Genomic DNA, 17,372 nt, shown 5'->3' on the forward strand with positions numbered 1-17,372 from the left:
ATACAGAACCGGGGTATGCGTGGAAACCAGGCGTAGGGGTCATAAGTGCTTGAACAGACAAGTACCCAACTAGTTATGTTATATTACATGGATAGTAAGAAACATCTTCCAGGGAGAATAGTTCCGTTAGGGGTTCCTTTCCCTGGGTACGCATGCGACGATGCACATGTCCGGACTGTGAACAAGGGCGCAGGATACAAAGCTTCTCGGGATTTATGTTGTAATAAACGAAACATCTTTTGTGCACCGACCAAATATTCTCTTAAGGACGCCAGCTTTCGGCTTCACCCAGTCTGAGGTACACATCCGGCTGAACCGGCAATAACAATCGCAGAGGTGCTCCCCTTATGTCCTAGCCGAATTAACCGGAACGTAGGGCATAAACACAAGAGCCAGGCAACCCAGCTTGGCCACATCTTAAGTCATATCGATGCATATATGAAGAAAAGGCACATATGGAAAAATAAACGCATATGTGATGGGAAAAAAGCCATTAGAGTAATTATTTTTAGCTTCCGTATAGGAAGCCCCTAGGTATTACTTACACACATAGTGCGGTCGGAGTGATCCGGGAGTCCGTACTGTATTAGATACTTAAGAGGAAAAAAGGTCGAGAAAGGAAAAGGGGGGAGGCATAATTAAAAAGGAGGGGGTAAGGAGACGAACACTAAGTTTGGCACTAGGCGTAGAATCTCTGGAGTCTGGCTGCGTTCCATGGGTTCGGCTCGAGTCTGTTATCGGATGCATTACGTAAGTGGTACGCTCCTCTGGTGAGAACTTTGTCAATGACGAAGGGACCTTACCACTTGGGTTTGAGCTTGTCCTTCTTCTTCTCCGGTAGGCGTAGAACGAGCTCGTCAATATTATAAGTTTTGGTCCGCACTTCTCTTTTTTGGTATTGTCGAGCCTGCTGCTGATAGAATGCGGAGCGGGCTTTTGCAACATCACGCTCCTCCTCCAGGGCATCCAAGTTATCCTGCCGATCTAACTCGGCTTCCTTCTCTTTGTACATGTGTATGCGTCGCGAATCATGTATTATGTCGCAGGGTATTACTGCTTCCGCGCCGTACACCACAAAAATGGTGTATATCTAGTGGTGCGATTCGGCGTGGTCCGCAGCCCCCAGAGTATGGAGTCGAGCTCTTCGACCCAGTGCGTATCCGACTCTGTCAAGGATCGCACTAGTCTAGGTTTGATGCCGCTCATGGTGAGACCGTTTGCCCGTTCGACCTGGCCGTTTGTTTGGGGATGGTAGATGGAAGCGTAATCAAGCTTAATGCCCATTTTTCTGCACTAAGTTTTCACTTCATCGGCTGTGAAATTTGAGCCATTATCAGTGATGATGCTGTGGGGGACACCGTATCGGTGTACGACCCCGGATATGAAGTCAATTACTGGTCCGAATTCGGCCGTTTTGACTGGTTTGGCTTCTATCCATTTGGTGAACTTGTCCACCATGACCAATATGTATTTTTTTCTTATGGCTTTCCCCTTTAAGAGGTCCGACCAGACCCTAGACCGCGAAGGGCCAAGTTATGAGGATTGTTTGGAGAGCGGTGGGGGGCATATGACTCTGATTGGCAAAGAGCTGGCAACCGACGCAGTGTTGGACAAGGTCCTGTGCGTCTGCTCGGGCCGTCGGCCAATAGAAGCTTGTTCGGAAGGCCTTCCTGACTAGTGCTCGAGCCGCGGCGTGGTGCCCGCCCAGTCCGGCATGGATTTCAGCCAAGAGCTGCCGCCCTTCCTCTTCGGAGATGCACCTTTGGAGCACTCTGGTCTCACTTTTCTTATAGAGTTCCCCTTCATGGACTTTGTAAACTTTAGAACGCCGGACGATGCAGCGTGCTTCATTTTGGTCTTCGGGGGGCTCCTGCCTATTTTGGTAGGCCAAGAAAGGCTCAGTCCATGGGGCGATTACAGCCATGATTTTGTGGGCCGAAGGTGTTATTTCGGTGGTAGAGCCTCTGATAGTTCAGAATCCGAGGGTGTGTTCGGATCCGTGCTAGTATTACCGGACTCCCCTTCCCATACCACGGATGGCTTGAACAGTCTTTCCAGGAATATGTTAGGTGGCACAGGGTCGTGCTTAGCGCTGATGCGGGCGAGGATATCCGCCGCTTGATTGTTTTCTCGAGCCACATGGTGGAATTCGAGTCCCTCGAACCGAGCTGACATTTTGAGGACGACATTACGGTAGGTCGCCATTTTCGGATCCTTGGCATCAAAGTCTCTGTTTATTTGTGATATTGCGAGGTTTGAATATAACACCCACGATGCGGCTATATCTCCCACGTGTCGAAGCACGACTTAGAGGCATAACTGCATTGTGGTTTTGTCGCAAGAAGGGTCATCTTCACACAATCCCATGTAATGAACAAGAATGGGATAAAGAGTTGGCTTACAATCGCCACTTCACACAATGAACATATAATTCATACATCATTCAGAGTACACACATAGTCTGACTATGGACGAAGCCAAAAGAAAAGAAGGTAACCCAACTGCTAGATCCCCGATCGTCCCAACTGGGCTCCACTACTGATCAACATGAAACCAAACATAGCAACAACCAAGGTCTTCGTTGAGCTCCCATCTGAGCTCGGTTGCATCATCTGCACTGGTATCATCGGCACCTGCAACTGTTGTGATAGTATCTGGTGAGTCACGAGGACTCAGCAATCTCAAAACCCGCAAGATCAAGACTATTTAAGCTTATGGGTAGGAAGTGGTAAAGTGGTGAGGTTGCAGCAGCGACTGAGCATATATGGTGGCTAACATACGCAAATAAGAGCGAGAAGAGAGCAAATGGAACGGTCGTGAAGCTAGCAATGATCAAGAAGTGATCCTGAACTCCTACTTACGTCAAACATAAACCAAAACCGTGTTCACTTCCTGGACTCCGCCGAAAAGAGACCATCACGGCTACACACGCGGTTCATGCGTTTTAATTCGTATCTGGTGTCAAGTTATCTACAACCGGACATTAACAAATTCTCATCTGCCTATAACCACAGGCACAGCTTTCGAAAGATTATACCCTCCAGGGGTGTCCCAACTTAGCCCATGATAAGCTCTCGCGATCAACGAAGGATATACCTTCTCCCGGGAAGACCCGATCAGACTCGGAATCCCGGTTTACAAGACATTTCGACAATGGTAAAACAAGACCAGCAAAGCCTCCCGCTGTGCCGACAAATCCCGATAGTAGCTGCACATATCTCGTTCTCAGGGCACACCGGATTTTCCAAACTTCCGGTAGGCCAGCCCAGAGTTGCCCCTGGTGGCCACCGGCGGCTGACAGGTTGGACCAACACTCACGACGAGCACTGGCCCGGGGGGGGGGGTAAAATAAAGATGACCCTTGAGTCTGCAGAACCCAAGGGAAAAAGGCTTAGGTGGCAAATGGTAAAACCAAGGTTGGGCCTTGCTAGAGGAGTTTTATTCAACGTGAACTGTCAAGGGGGTCCCATAAATCACCCAACCGCGTAAGTAATGCAAAATTCGGGAACATAACACTGGTATGACGGAAACTAAGGCGGCAAGAGTGGAACAAAACACCAGGCATAAGGCCGAGTCTTCCACCCTTTACCAAGTATATAGATGCATTAATAATATAAGAGATATTGTGATATCCCAAACATAATCCTGTCCATCATAGAGAAATCTTCAACTTCACCTGCAACTAACAGCGCTATAAGATGGGCTGGGCAAAAGCGGTAACATAACCAAGCAACGGTTTGCTAGGAAGGGTGAAAAGGTTAGAGGCTGACATGGCAATATGGGAGGCATGGTAAACAAGTGATAGGTAGCACAGCATAGAGATAGAACGAAGCCACTAGCAAGCAAAGAGAGAAGTGATATCGAGGGTAAAGGTCATCTTGCCTGAGATCCCGCAAGGAAGAAGAACGAGTCCATGAAGAAGACAAATGGACGTAGTCAAACGAATCCTCACAACTCCAGAACGAAACCGAAGCTAACGAGAGAATTAAACCGGAAAGAAGCAAACAACATGGTAAACACACAAGCATAAACATGGCATGATGCACAATCAAGTATGATGCATGTCCGGTTTAATGAGGCATGGCATGGCAAGGTAAAGCAAACAACACTACAATTTAAGTAGAGCTCAATATGCAACGAGTTGCATATTGACGGAACACCACATTCAAATATTTAGTTCTCTCTCGTTTAGGAACACAACAATATTAAATGTTGTTAACCATGGCAAGAGGTGAAACATAATTAAACTAACAATTTATGCAAGTGTAAATGAGGCCGGAACAACAAACAACAATTACGGAAAGTCCCCATGTCATTTAGTAGTTTAATGCAAACACAATTTTAAGCATTTTAATTCTTGTTAACATGATGCGGATGACATAATCAAGTTTATGCAATTTTATGAAAACGTTAACATGAGCATGTTACGAGGCATTTGATCATCATGGCGGAACGAAAGGGGTGCCACGGCAACGACAACGGAAATGGTGCCACAGCAACATATTGGTTCCGATAGCTCACGGAGATACCGGTGCAAAAGGTAGTGTGACGGGAGCGAGTCATGCAAGATGGTGGGGTGATCCCGGCTACCAGGTTCCCACGGGATGACGGCATGGCAAACGAGGAACGTGCAAAGACCTCTCTCGGACACGGAGCAAACACGAGCATCTCATACAACATGCATTCGTACACGGGCGGTCATCTCGGGGTTATAACTTAGAAGCGTGCGTTTTCGGGGCGGATCGAGTTCGGCGAAGGAAGTAGTTGTACACGGGCCGTAGAGGAAGTAGTCGTTCTCGCGACGATAGTGGAAGTAGTTGTTCACGTGGCGACGGTAGTTGTACATGTTTTCGTAGATGTTTAGGTCGACGGTAGTTGTACACGGTTCGTCTCGGAGAGGTACTTGACGCGTCATCGTGTAGTCGGACTTGACAAAAATGCAAACCGGCTGCAGTCGTGGTACTTGGCGAATCCACGTAGATGTTCAGGGTCGCCGGGTCGTCATGTAGCTGTACATGTTCGTCGTGGTACACGGGTCGTAGTGGTACTTGGGATCTTCTGAACTTGCCGGTATTGCCGAAATGAAGGGGTACTTGGTCTTGACGTCCATGGTGCCTTCGGCCTTGACGTGAAGCATGGAGGCGGAGCTCCTGCCGGGTCGATGGTGACGAGGTCAGAGATGCGAGGACGGGCAAAGGGGCTGCTCCTGCAAAGGGGGTGCAGGGGCGACGGGAGCCGGCAGGGGAGGACCCTGGCGAGGCACAGCCAGATCCGGCGGCGGCGGCGGCTCCGGTGGCTAGCTGGTGGCGTGGAGGCGACGAGGAGGGGGCTGCGGGGACGGGACGAGGCGGTTGGGCGCGCGGTGCTCGCGCGCAGAGGCGACGGGGCCGCCGGAGTTGGTCTCCAGGTGGTGTTGCGGAGGTCGGGCGCGGGGCCGGCAGGGGCATGGTCGCGGGGCTCGGGAGGAGAAGCAGGGCGCGGCAAGAGGATACGGGGCGGCGGTGGTCGCTTGGTGGAGGGAGGAGGCAGCGGCAGCAGGGCACAGCAGGGCGTAGGGACGGCTCGGCCACGGTGGTCGCGAGGGCGCTCGAGAAGGGGAGGCGCCATGGAGGAGGAGAGGAAGGAGGCCGGCTGATGCAGGCGCCATGAGAGGCGCGCTCGGGAGGAGGGGATCGGGCGCAGGGAGCAGGAGGGAGAGATGGCGGCAGGGTCGTGCGCGAGGGGAGGAGCGGTCGAGTGAAGGGTTCTGGCGGCGCCCACGGGAACGAGAGGGAGAGATGGGATTGAGCTGAGCTCTCCCCTGCGCTAGGGTTAGAGGGGGCGCGGCTGGGCCTTGGGCCGGCTTAGGTAGTGGGCTGCGGCTGGGTTGTCTCCTCTCTCTCTCTAATCCCCCACTTCTCTTTTATTTACCAAAAGCGGTAAATAGCAAAGAAATAAAAAGGAGATAAAGAAAGGGTTGGAGAAAAATAATTTGAGCATGGGGTTAATTTTCCCGGACTCGCAAAAATATGCTTGTTCCAAGAAAATAGGAATGGCCATGATAGAAAGATGTAAATTCAAACTCATTTGAATTTAAGTCAAATGGGTTTGAACTAGGACTTGATAAAAGGAAGGTCCAAAATGTTGAGATTTTTGGTGGAGCTCCGGAAAATGATGAAAGGAATTATGGGCAAGGTTGGAGAGTCAAAACTTGAAGAAGAAAAGGCCACGAGATTTATTATGGAAGTGGGTTCATGGGTGATTCCAAAACAATGGAATATTTTATAATATCTCCCTAAATATCGGGAGGGTATGTTATAAAGAGAAGTCACCCTTCCCTCGATTTAAATGGATCTAAGATCCATACAATTTATTTAGTTGAGTTTTAAAAAATTAAATGACATGATGGCATGATGACATGATGCAATGCAAAAGATGACATGATGCAATGCAACAAGCAAATAAAACACACGGCGAAACTCGGAATAACTGGAAGTCTTCTGGAGCGTCGGTCTGGGGGCGTTACAACACTCCACCACTACAAGAGGATCTCGTCCTGAGATCTAGCATGGCACCGGAGAGAAACGGAAGAGGAAGAGAAGAGGTAAAGCTAAGTTGCTTCTTCGACAAAAGAGTGAAACCAAAGAACCTTGAGATGTTGAAAAGTTGAAAGAAAGAACACAACGGAGTTGAACACAATTGAAAGCAGTGTTGTAGAGAATAGAAAGAAGGAACACCATCTGAACCTTGGAGATTGCAAAGCTATGAATGACGAGTACAATGGACAAGAAGGAATTGGAACCACTCCGGTTGAAACGAGATAAACAAGGAACAAGGAAGATCAAATTCAGACAACACTCCGGTTGAAAAGAGATGCAAGGCTTGATAAGATGAAAAAGAACTTAAAAAGAGGACATGACACTCCGGTTAAAAGGATAAGCACGAAAAGAATATGATCCTCACAATTCGAGATGATGAGTGAAAAGAGCAACATCACAATGCCTCCAGAATGAAAGAATAGAAGCTAGATCATTGGAATAATAGAATGGAGAAGAAAATGCCAACTTCTGCCAAAATGAGATTGGAAAGCACCCTTGCAAAAAAGAATTGAACGGAGGAAAACTTGATCTTGAAAGAGCACGCTTACTGGAAATGCTAGAACGGAGTTGTTGGATTATCAACAACGAAAGGATAAGCTTGTTGTGGGCTTATGGAAAACATCTCAAAATTACGAGGTGACAACCGGCCACTAACGGAAACAATTGCTTGCTTGAGATCAACGAAGAGATGAAAACTGCTTTCGCCGATAGGATAGGAGAAAACTTGGATCATTGATAAGCACCACAAAGAGCAACATTCCTTAGGGAAGGCTTTAGGTGAAATCTATACCAAGATAACTCCAACAAAGAGATTGATGGATTTAAAATACCTCATTCTTGACAACATATGAATCATGAAACATGGAGGAAATTGTCAAGAGTGACATAACACCATCTCAAAAGATAAGGTAGAAAGTATTGCACTTCAGAATGCAAGAAGAAGAATACTTTAACTCCACAAAACAAAACATGTGTTGAGCACCATGTTTATTTCAGAGTATAGCTTGGCAGATCGTAACTTCGAGAGAAATCTTGAAGAACAGTTGAAGAATGAAAAGAATCCTTGATGAACCACCATGTAGAGCCTCCATGAAGAACTCCGGTAATAAAAGGATGATAAAACGAAAGGAAAGAGAAGTTGAAAACACAAGGTGAAGCCTTGCGGTGATTTAGATGAAGCTTCGCGACGATATAACCAAAAGAACTTGGAACTCCAGAAAGAAAAGATGAACAACAAGAAGCCAAGAATTTATTCCTCCTGGACAAACTCCGAAGGAAAGGATTAATCACTTGGATGAAACAAGAATAAGAATTATGTCATGCCTATCTTTCACCGATTTAAATTGATGCCAAGCAACGGATTTGGCATACTACTTATTCTCGTAGAAAGGATTAAGAGAGATATAGCGCAAACTTGAGAAGGTATTGATGGAACCACCGGTGGGATTTGGAAACAACAAATGAATTGATATGATAACGAAGGAAGTGAAATCTTGAACGAACCACTGTAAGAATTGAAAATGGGAGTAGCAAAGGCACAATTCACCGGGAAGAATTGGAAAACGAATGAAGATACTTGAGGGGGTTTAGATACATGAGAACGAAGAGATCGCGAGCTGACTAGAACGATGCACCGGAAGAATTCAAGAAGAGAGCTGAAAGCTGAGACTGAGGAATTATGACATGATGGCCTTCGGATGAAAGAAATGGAAACAACTCATAAAATGCTCCTAATGGGTGAAAAGAATTCTCACAATCGAAAACAATTATGAGAAGATAGAGGCAAGCTTGAACAACACATCTTTGGAAGAAAGGGGTAAGGATTTAAGAGGAACTCTTCTTTGGTCTTGAAATGTTGAGAATGACGAGGAGAAACACCACCAAATTGTTGAGACACTCCGGAAGGATTAAAAGAGGAAAGGTTGAGCCAAAGCTGAAAAGAATTTGAAAGCGACCTTAGAGAAGGCATGTGACTGATGAAAATTCATTCTTATGTCAAACTTCGAAAAGAATTTGGGAACGGCTCCGGGAAAATTAGAAGATTCAGGTAAGATCTTGGAAAAAGACCTGTGGGTTAGGGCCCACTCAAAAGGAAAACACCATTCAACGATTGATTGAAAGGGGGGGATTGCAACGCGGTTGAATTAAATGACTTGAATGAGATAATAATCTCCAAATAGCTTGAACTGATTGAGAATGGAAACACGAATCTTCCGAGATATATTGAGCACTCCGAATAAGAATAGAGAGAGGTGAACAATTATGAGAGGCACCGGCATGGGATAGCATTTGAATGAGGATAAGGATATGATCAACACCGAAAGCTTGAGGTAAATCCACCGGAGAAGAAAAAAGACGAAGAATAATAAACTTGAAGCTCGTGAGCATCTTCACGAGGGATCACCGGATCAGAACATTGATTGAAAAGGTTGAAGTGGCTTCACATGAATAAATGGATACATGATTAAGATATATGAGTCCTTGAAGAAGAAAAGGGTGGGAGGGCGGGAAAACAAGGACAACTTGGGCAGATGGAACTGACACCATTGAAAAAACTTAGAATTGATCTTGCGAATGTTGAAATGTTCGGATCCACTTGAAGAGAAGCACACCGGTCGGAAAGAATTGACATGACGACCTCGATGATCAAGAAGGATTAGTATTCACATAGCAATATGAGAACACCATTTATGAAACGTATGGATTCAACATTTGACTTCGAAGAAACTCGAATACCACAAATAAAACAGAACAAAGGATTTGGCTTGCAGAATAACCGGGACAAACATATGATAGAGATTTTGTCCGAAGTTTTCGTGGTGGGGCCCACACGGGCTCGAGTGTACAGCACCATCATGTACAAGGCAGTGCACATGACATACGAAGTGTCCCCGAACCAGCATAGCCAAGGGTTCTTTAAGACATAACAAGACCACTGTAAAAACGACCGTGGAAAGGCAGACCACTAGACGTCAAACCCCAATCTCATCTCATGCATCTGTCGAAAAGATATTCTAGGAGCTACTTGAATTCCCACCTACAAAACTCCCGAAACTTTCTGGTTATGCAATCTGGTGTTGGGGATACAGGGGAAGAAATATATCTCACCCAAAACTAACAATCCCTACATCCAAGCTGTATCCATCCGTCAACACATAACCAAGAAACCTTCGGAAATCGTGTACCTCAACCTTCGAAAAGCATCCATTATACGAGTTATGGCAATACTCCCGAACTCCCGCCCAGTACTGGGTGGCGTCGAGGTTATCTCACCAACAACTGCATAAAAGAGATTTTCGATGTCGGCAAAACTCAGGTATTCCAGAACTGCAACGATAAAATTATGACGACAATACCTCGGAGCTCAACTCCCCGGGTCAAAGCCACATAATATACAGGAGGCACCAAGAACAATGTTCTCGTCACAAAACCATCGGAACGATTCCAAGATACCCGCGTGATCCTAAAATTTTTTTAGTGAAATTTGAGGAGAGGAAAGTCAAAACATCTACGTCAGGAGACCTCACCAGAGCGACGAATGGACTGAGGAGTAAAAAGAATCCTACTCTCCGATATATATAATCCTAAGACTCAAAACATTTTTGTTCTAGACTCAACAACGCCAGCAAACAATCAAGCAGGGGGCTCCTAAGTCGGGGATGGCTCTGATTACCAACTTATAACACCCAACCGCGGCTATATCTCCCACATGTCGAAGCACGACTTAGAGGCATAACCGCATTGTGGTTTTGTCGCAAGAAGGGTCATCTTCACACAATCCCATGTAATGAACAAGAATGGGATAAAGAGTTGGCTTACAATCGCCACATCACACAATGAACATATAATTCATACATCATTCAGAGTACACACATAGTCCGACTACGGACGAAGCCAAAAGAAAAGAAGATAACCCAACTGCTAGATCCCCGATCGTCCCAACTGGGCTCCACTACTGATCAACATGAAACGAAACATAGCAACAACCAAGGTCTTCGTTGAGCTCCCATCTGAGCTCGGTTGCATCATCTGCACTGGTATCATCGGCACCTGCAACTGTTGTGATAGTATCTGGTGAGTCACGAGGACTCAGCAATCTCAAAACCCGCGAGATCAAGACTATTTAAGCTTATGGGTAGGAAGTGGTAAAGTGGTGAGGTTGCAGCAGTGACTGAGCATATATGGTGGCTAACATACGCAAATAAGAGCGAGAAGAGAGCAAATGGAACGGTCGTGAAGCTAGCAATGATCAAGAAGTGATCCTGAACTCCTACTTACGTCAAACATAAACCAAAACCGTGTTCACTTCTTGGACCCCGCCGAAAAGAGACCATCACGGCTACACACGCGGTTGATGCGTTTTAATTCGTATCTGGTGTCAAGTTATCTACAACCGGACATTAACAAATTCTCATCTGCCTATAACCGCAGGCACGGCTTTCAAAAGATTATACCCTCTAGGGGTGTCCCAACTTAGCCCATGATAAGCTCTCGCGATCAACGAAGGATATACCTTCTCCCGGGAAGACCCGATCAGACTCGGAATCCCGGTTTACAAGACATTTGGACAATGGTAAAACAAGACCAAGAAAGCCTCCCGCTGTGCCGACAAATCCCGATAGGAGCTGCACATATCTCGTTCTCAGGGCACACCGGATTGTCCAAACTTCCGGTAGGCCAGCCCAGAGTTGCCCCTGGTGGCCACCGGCGGCTGACAGGTTGGACCAACACTCACGACGAGCACTGGCCCGGGGGGGGGGGGTAAAATAAAGATGACCCTTGAGTCTGCAGAACCCAAGGGAAAAAGGCTTAGGTGGCAAATGGTAAAACCAAGGTTGGGCCTTGCTGGAGGAGTTTTATTCAAAGCGACCTATCAATGGGGTCCCATAAATCACCCAACCACGTAAGGAACGCAAAATCCGGGAACATAACACCGGTATGACGGAAACTAGGGCGGCAAGAGTGGAACAAAACACCAGGCATAAGGCCGAGTCTTCCACCCTTTACCAAGTATATAGAGGCATTAATAATATAAGAGATATTGTGATATCCCAAACATAATCCTGTCCATCATGGAGAAATCTTCAACTTCACCTGCAACTAACAACGCTATAAGATGGGCTGGGCAAAAGCGGTAACATAGCCAAGCAACGGTTTGCTAGGAAGGGTGAAAAGGTTAGAGGCTGACATGGCAATATGGGAGGCATGGTAAACAAGTGATAGGTAGCGCAGCATAGAGATAGAATAAAGCAACTAGCAAGCAAAGATAGAAGTGATGTCGAGGGTAATGGTCATCTTGCCTGAGATCCCGCAAGGAAGAAGAATGAGTCCATGAAGAAGACAAACGGACGTAGTCGAACGAATCCTCACAACTCCAGAACGAAACCGAAGCTAACGAGAGAAGTAAACCGGAAAGAAGCAAACAACATGGTAAACACACAAGCATAAACATGGCATGATGCACAATCAAGCATGATGCATGTTCGGTTCAATGAGGCATGGCATGGCAAGGTAAAGCAAACAACACTACAATTTAAGTGGAGCTCAATATGCAACGAGTTGCATATTGACGGAACACCACATTCAAATATTTAGTTCTCTCTCGTTGAGGAACACAACAATATTAAATGTTGTTAACCATGGAAAGAGGTGAAACATAATTAAACTAACAATTTATGCAAGTTTAAATGAGGCCGGAACAACAAACAACAATTTCGGAAAGTCCCGATGTCATTTAGTAGTTTAATGCAAGCACAATTTTAAGCATGTTAATTGTTGTTAACATGATGCGGATGACATAATCAAGTTTATGCAATTTTATGAAAACGTTAACATGAGCATGTTACGAGGCATTTGGTCATCATGGCGGAACGAAAGGGGTGCCACGGCAACGACAACGGAAATGGTGCCAAGGCAACATATCGGTTCCGATAGCTCACGGAGATACCGGTGCAAAAGGTAGTGTGAAGGGAGCGAGTCATGCAAGATGGTGGGGTGATCCCGGCTACCGGGTTCCAACGGGACGGTGGCATGGCAAACGAGGAACGTGCAAAGACCTCTCTCTCTAATCCCCCACTTCTCTTTTATTTACCAAAAGCTGTAAATAGCAAAGAAATAAAAAGGAGATAAAGAAAGGGTTGGAGAAAAATAATTTGGGCATGGGGTTAATTTTCCTGGACTCGCAAAAATATGCTTGTTCCAAGAAAATAGGAATGGCCATGATAGAAAGATGTAAATTCAAACTCATTTGAATTTAATTCAAATGGGTTTGAACTAGGACTTGATAAAAGGAAGGTCCAAAATGTTGAGATTTTTGGTGGAGCTCCGGAAAATGATGAAAGGAATTATGGGCAAGGTTGGAGAGTCAAAACTTGAAGAAGAAAAGGCCACGGGATTTAATATGCAAGTGGGTTCATGGGTGATTCCAAAACAATGGAATATTTTATAATATCTTCCTAAATATCGGGAGGGTGTGTTATAAAGAGAAGTCACCCTTCCCTCGATTTAAATGGATCGAAGATCCATACAATTTGTTTAGTTGAGTTTTAAAAAATTAAATGACATGATGGCATGATGACATGATGCAATACAAAAGATGACATGATGCAATGCAACAAGCAAATAAAACACACGGCGAAACTCGGAATAACTGGAAGTCTTCTGGAGCGTCGGTCTCGGGGCGTTACATTGAATCCCCGCGCACTCCTAGGCATTGAATGCCCATAGAGACTGCCATCCGAAGACCGTGCAACAGAGCCTCGTATTCGGCTGCATTGTTGGAGTCTCTGTATAATATTTGGAGGGCATACTGGACCGTGTCTCCAGTGGGAGACGTCAGGACTACACCTGCTCCCAATCTGGTCAGCATTTTGGAGCCATCGAAGTGCATGCTCCAGTTAGTGTACGCGCCGTACTCTTTAGGGAGTTCGGCTTCTGTCCATTCGCCGACAAAGTCAGCTAGTACTTGTGACTTGATGGCCTGCCGTGGCTTGTATCTTATGTCTAACGGAAGGAGCTCGATGGCCCATTTAGCGATCCGGCCCGTAGCGTCGCGGTTATTTATTATATCGTTGAGTGGTACTTCGGAGGCCACCGTAATTGAACACTCTTGAAAGTAGTGTCGTAGCTTCCGGGATGCCATGAAGACCGCGTATGCTATTTTTTGATAGTGTGGGTATCGGGATTTGCATGGGGTGAGGACCGTGGATACGTAATAAACCAGCTTTTGGAGCGGGAATTTGTATCCGGCAACTTCTCGTTCGATGACGAGCACTGCACTTACAACTTGATGTGTTGCCGCTATGTACAGCAGCATAGGTTCGCCGATATTTGGCACTGTTAGGACCGTATTACTGGCCAATAAGGTCTTCATTTCATCGAGTCCGGTCGCGGCTACATCTGTCCACACGAAGTGTTCGGTGCGCCGAAGAAGGCGGTAAAGAGGTAATGCCTTTTCTCCTAGCCTGGAGATAAAGCGGCTCAAAGCAGCCATGCATCCAGCTAGTTTCTGGATGTGCTTGAGGTCTGTTGGTATAGGCAACTGCGACAGAGCTCGGATTTTTGCCGGATTCGCTTCAATTCTTCTATTGGAAATAATGAAGCCCAGCAATTTCCCAAAGGGGATGCCGAAAACGCATTTTTCTGGGTTCAGCTTGATGTTGTATGTTCGGAGGTTATCAAACGTAAGCTTCAAGTCATCTATTAGGGTTTCGACGTGTCTTGTTTTTATGTCCACGTCGTCCACATATGCCTCCACTATTTTGCCGATTTGCTTTTCCAGGCATGTTTGAATCATGCGTTGATAAGTTGCGCCAGCATTCTTAAGCCCGAAAGGCATAGTGTTGAAGCAAAAGGGCCATATGGCGTTATGAAAGTTGTTGCAGCTTGGTCGGACTCTGCCATCTTTATTTGATGGTATCTAGAGTATGCGTCGAGGAAACACAGCGAGTCGTGTCCTACTGTGGCGTCGATAATTTGATCGATGCGAGGGAGGGGAAAGGGATCCTTGGGGCAAGCCTTGTTGAGGTCTTTGAAGTCGATGCATAAGCACTAGGATTTTCCCTTCTTTAGTACCATTACCAGATTTGCCAGCCAATCCGGATGTTTGATATCTCTAATGAATCCGGCTTCATGTAGCTTGGCTAGCTCTTCCCCCATGGCTTGCCGTTTGGGCTCTGAAAACCGCCTTAGAGTCTGCTTGATAGGTTTGTATCCTTTTAGTATATTAAGGCTATGTTCGGCCAATCTGCTTGGGATGCCCAACATGTCCGATGGGTGCCAGGCGAAAATGTCCCAATTCTCGCGTAGGAAGTCTCTCAGTGCGGCGTCCATTGCGGGGCTCAACTGTGTCCTGATGGAAGCTATCTTCATGGGGTCCGTTGGATGGACTTGGAATTTGACTATCTCATATGTGGGTTTAAATGAGGTGGACTTGGGTCGCTTGTCGAGTATCACATTGTCCCTGTCCACGGTGGCCCGCAGTGTTGTTAATTCTTCGGCTGCTAGGGCTTGGGATAATGCTTCCAGGGCTAGTGCTGCGGTTTTGTTTTCGGTGCGAAGTGCAACGTCCGGATCACTGGCTAGAGTGATGATTCCATTGGGTCCGGGGATTTTAAGCTTCATGTACCCGTAATGGGGTATAGCTTGAAAGCTTGTAAACGCGTCTCGCCCTAGAAGGGCGTGACATCCGTTGCTGAAAGGAGCCACTTGGAATGTGATTTCTTCAGACCTATAATTCTCCGGGGTGCCGAACACCACATCGAGTGTGATTTTTCCCGCACACCGCGCTTCCCGACTAGGGATAATCCCCCTGAAGGTTCTGCCGCTTTGTTCAATGCGGCTTTTATCAATTTCCATCTTGTTGAGCGTTTCTTCATAGATCAAGTTTAATCCGCTTCCGCTGTCCATGAGTACTTTAGTGAGCCGGAAGCCGTCCACGATTGGGCTAAGGACCAGAGCGGCTGGTGCCCGGACGGTCCGGAATCGAGGTTCGTCACTCGCAGTGAAGGTTATAGCAGTGTCATTCCACGGATTTATATTTGCCACATGGCAGATTTCAGTGGAGCTTCGATGAGCTCGCTTGCACCTATTGTTTGAGGCAAAAGTCTCAAAGACTGTTAGTATAGTATTGTGTAATTTAGCGGGACGTTGTTCTGCTTTATGGCTCAATGGAATATCCTCACCACTTTTTGCTACCTGCCGGAGTATCCAACATGCCCTAAGGCTATGGGTTGGTGTTGTGTCCGGCGTGCTGTGGAGTTTACATGGCCCGTTGAGCCATTCTTACAATACGGTTCCACCCACTAGGGTGAGCTTTGGCTTCTTGGGGATTGGATCAGTCGACTTTCGAGAGTTCGCCCGTTTAGTTCGAACAAAGGTCTTGGTGAGAGCCGGGCTATCCCAAAATTCTGTTTGGGTTTTCCAGGCGCTTTCCATCACACAGTATTTCTGTACTATGGTTTCCAAGTCAGCAAAGTGCACTATGTCACGGCGACCTATGGCGTTAAGAATTCCTTTATTCGTACAGTTTTTGCAGAAAAGTGAGACTGCGTCCTCCTCACGACAGTCCTTGACCTTGTTTAGCACAAGGAGGAATCTGACCCAGTAGTGATGTACTGTCTCATGGGGCTCTTGTCTGATATGGGAGAGATGGTTTAAGTACGGGTGGGTGTTCGTGGCTGAATCCGGATTCTGATCCGATCTAGCGCCTAGGGGCAGGAGAGCTTCCGAGTTCGATAGCTCGGGATCCGAGGCGCTGCCCAATTTTTCCGGCTGAATACCCGATCCTATGTCCGGGATCTGGGTCATGTCTTCCCTTGAGCGGGAGTCCGGCCCAGGGAGCTCGGCGATCTGGACATAATTTGTCCTCAAAATAGAGGGATAATCCGTATGTGGTTCCTCCACTACCGCTATCTCATGGGTGGACGGCGGGGATTTAATATCCCTCCAGTCGGGTTTAAGCCCGATCCAGTCATAGTCTGCAGCGACTTCCAAAGCGGCGATGCGATCCAAGAGCTCATTAAGGAAGGAGAGCTCTATCGGATCCATCTATTCGGCGAGTTCCGAATTGACGCGAAGGTTATGCGTGACGACCCGAGAGGCCATCGTCGGCGAGACAGCCGGTGGGGCGGCCATGATGAAGCTGCCAAGTCGGAGAGTTTGGCCTACAGCCAGCGCTCCCCAGGAGGTAATGTTGTTCTTCACAACGAGACGATCCATCGAGCCTTGCAGTGATGACACAGAGGAACTCTCAATGAAAGCACCAATGTCGGTGTCAAAACCGGCGGATCTTGGGTAGGGGGTCCCGATCTGTGCGTCTTAGGTTGATAGTAACAGGAAGCAAGGGACACAATGTTTACCCAGGTTCGGGCTCTCTCGATGGAGGTAAAACCCTACTTCCTGCTTGATTAATATTGACGATATGAGTAGTACAAGAGTAGATCTACCACGAGATCGCAGAGGCTAAACCCTAGGAGCTAGCCTATGATGATTATGATTGTAATTGTGATCGACCTTCCAAGGACCAACCTCTCCGGTTTATATAGACACCGGAGAGGGCTAGGGTTTGCACGGAGTCGATTACAAGGAGGGAAATACAATATACGGATCGCCAAGCTTGTCTTCCATGCAAAGGAGAGTCCCATCCGGACACGGGACGGAGTCTTGAGTCTTGTATCTTCACGCTCCAATAGTCTGGGCGATGTATATAGTCCGACTGTCCGGATACCCCCTAATCCAGGACTCCCTCAACAGGCGCTTAGCCTTCTTTACAGGCACCGGGCCTTTCTTCATAGG

The sequence above is a fragment of the Triticum aestivum genome, chromosome 1B (genome assembly GCF_018294505.1).
Source record: "Triticum aestivum cultivar Chinese Spring chromosome 1B, IWGSC CS RefSeq v2.1, whole genome shotgun sequence".
Taxonomy (NCBI): Eukaryota; Viridiplantae; Streptophyta; class Magnoliopsida; order Poales; family Poaceae; genus Triticum; species Triticum aestivum.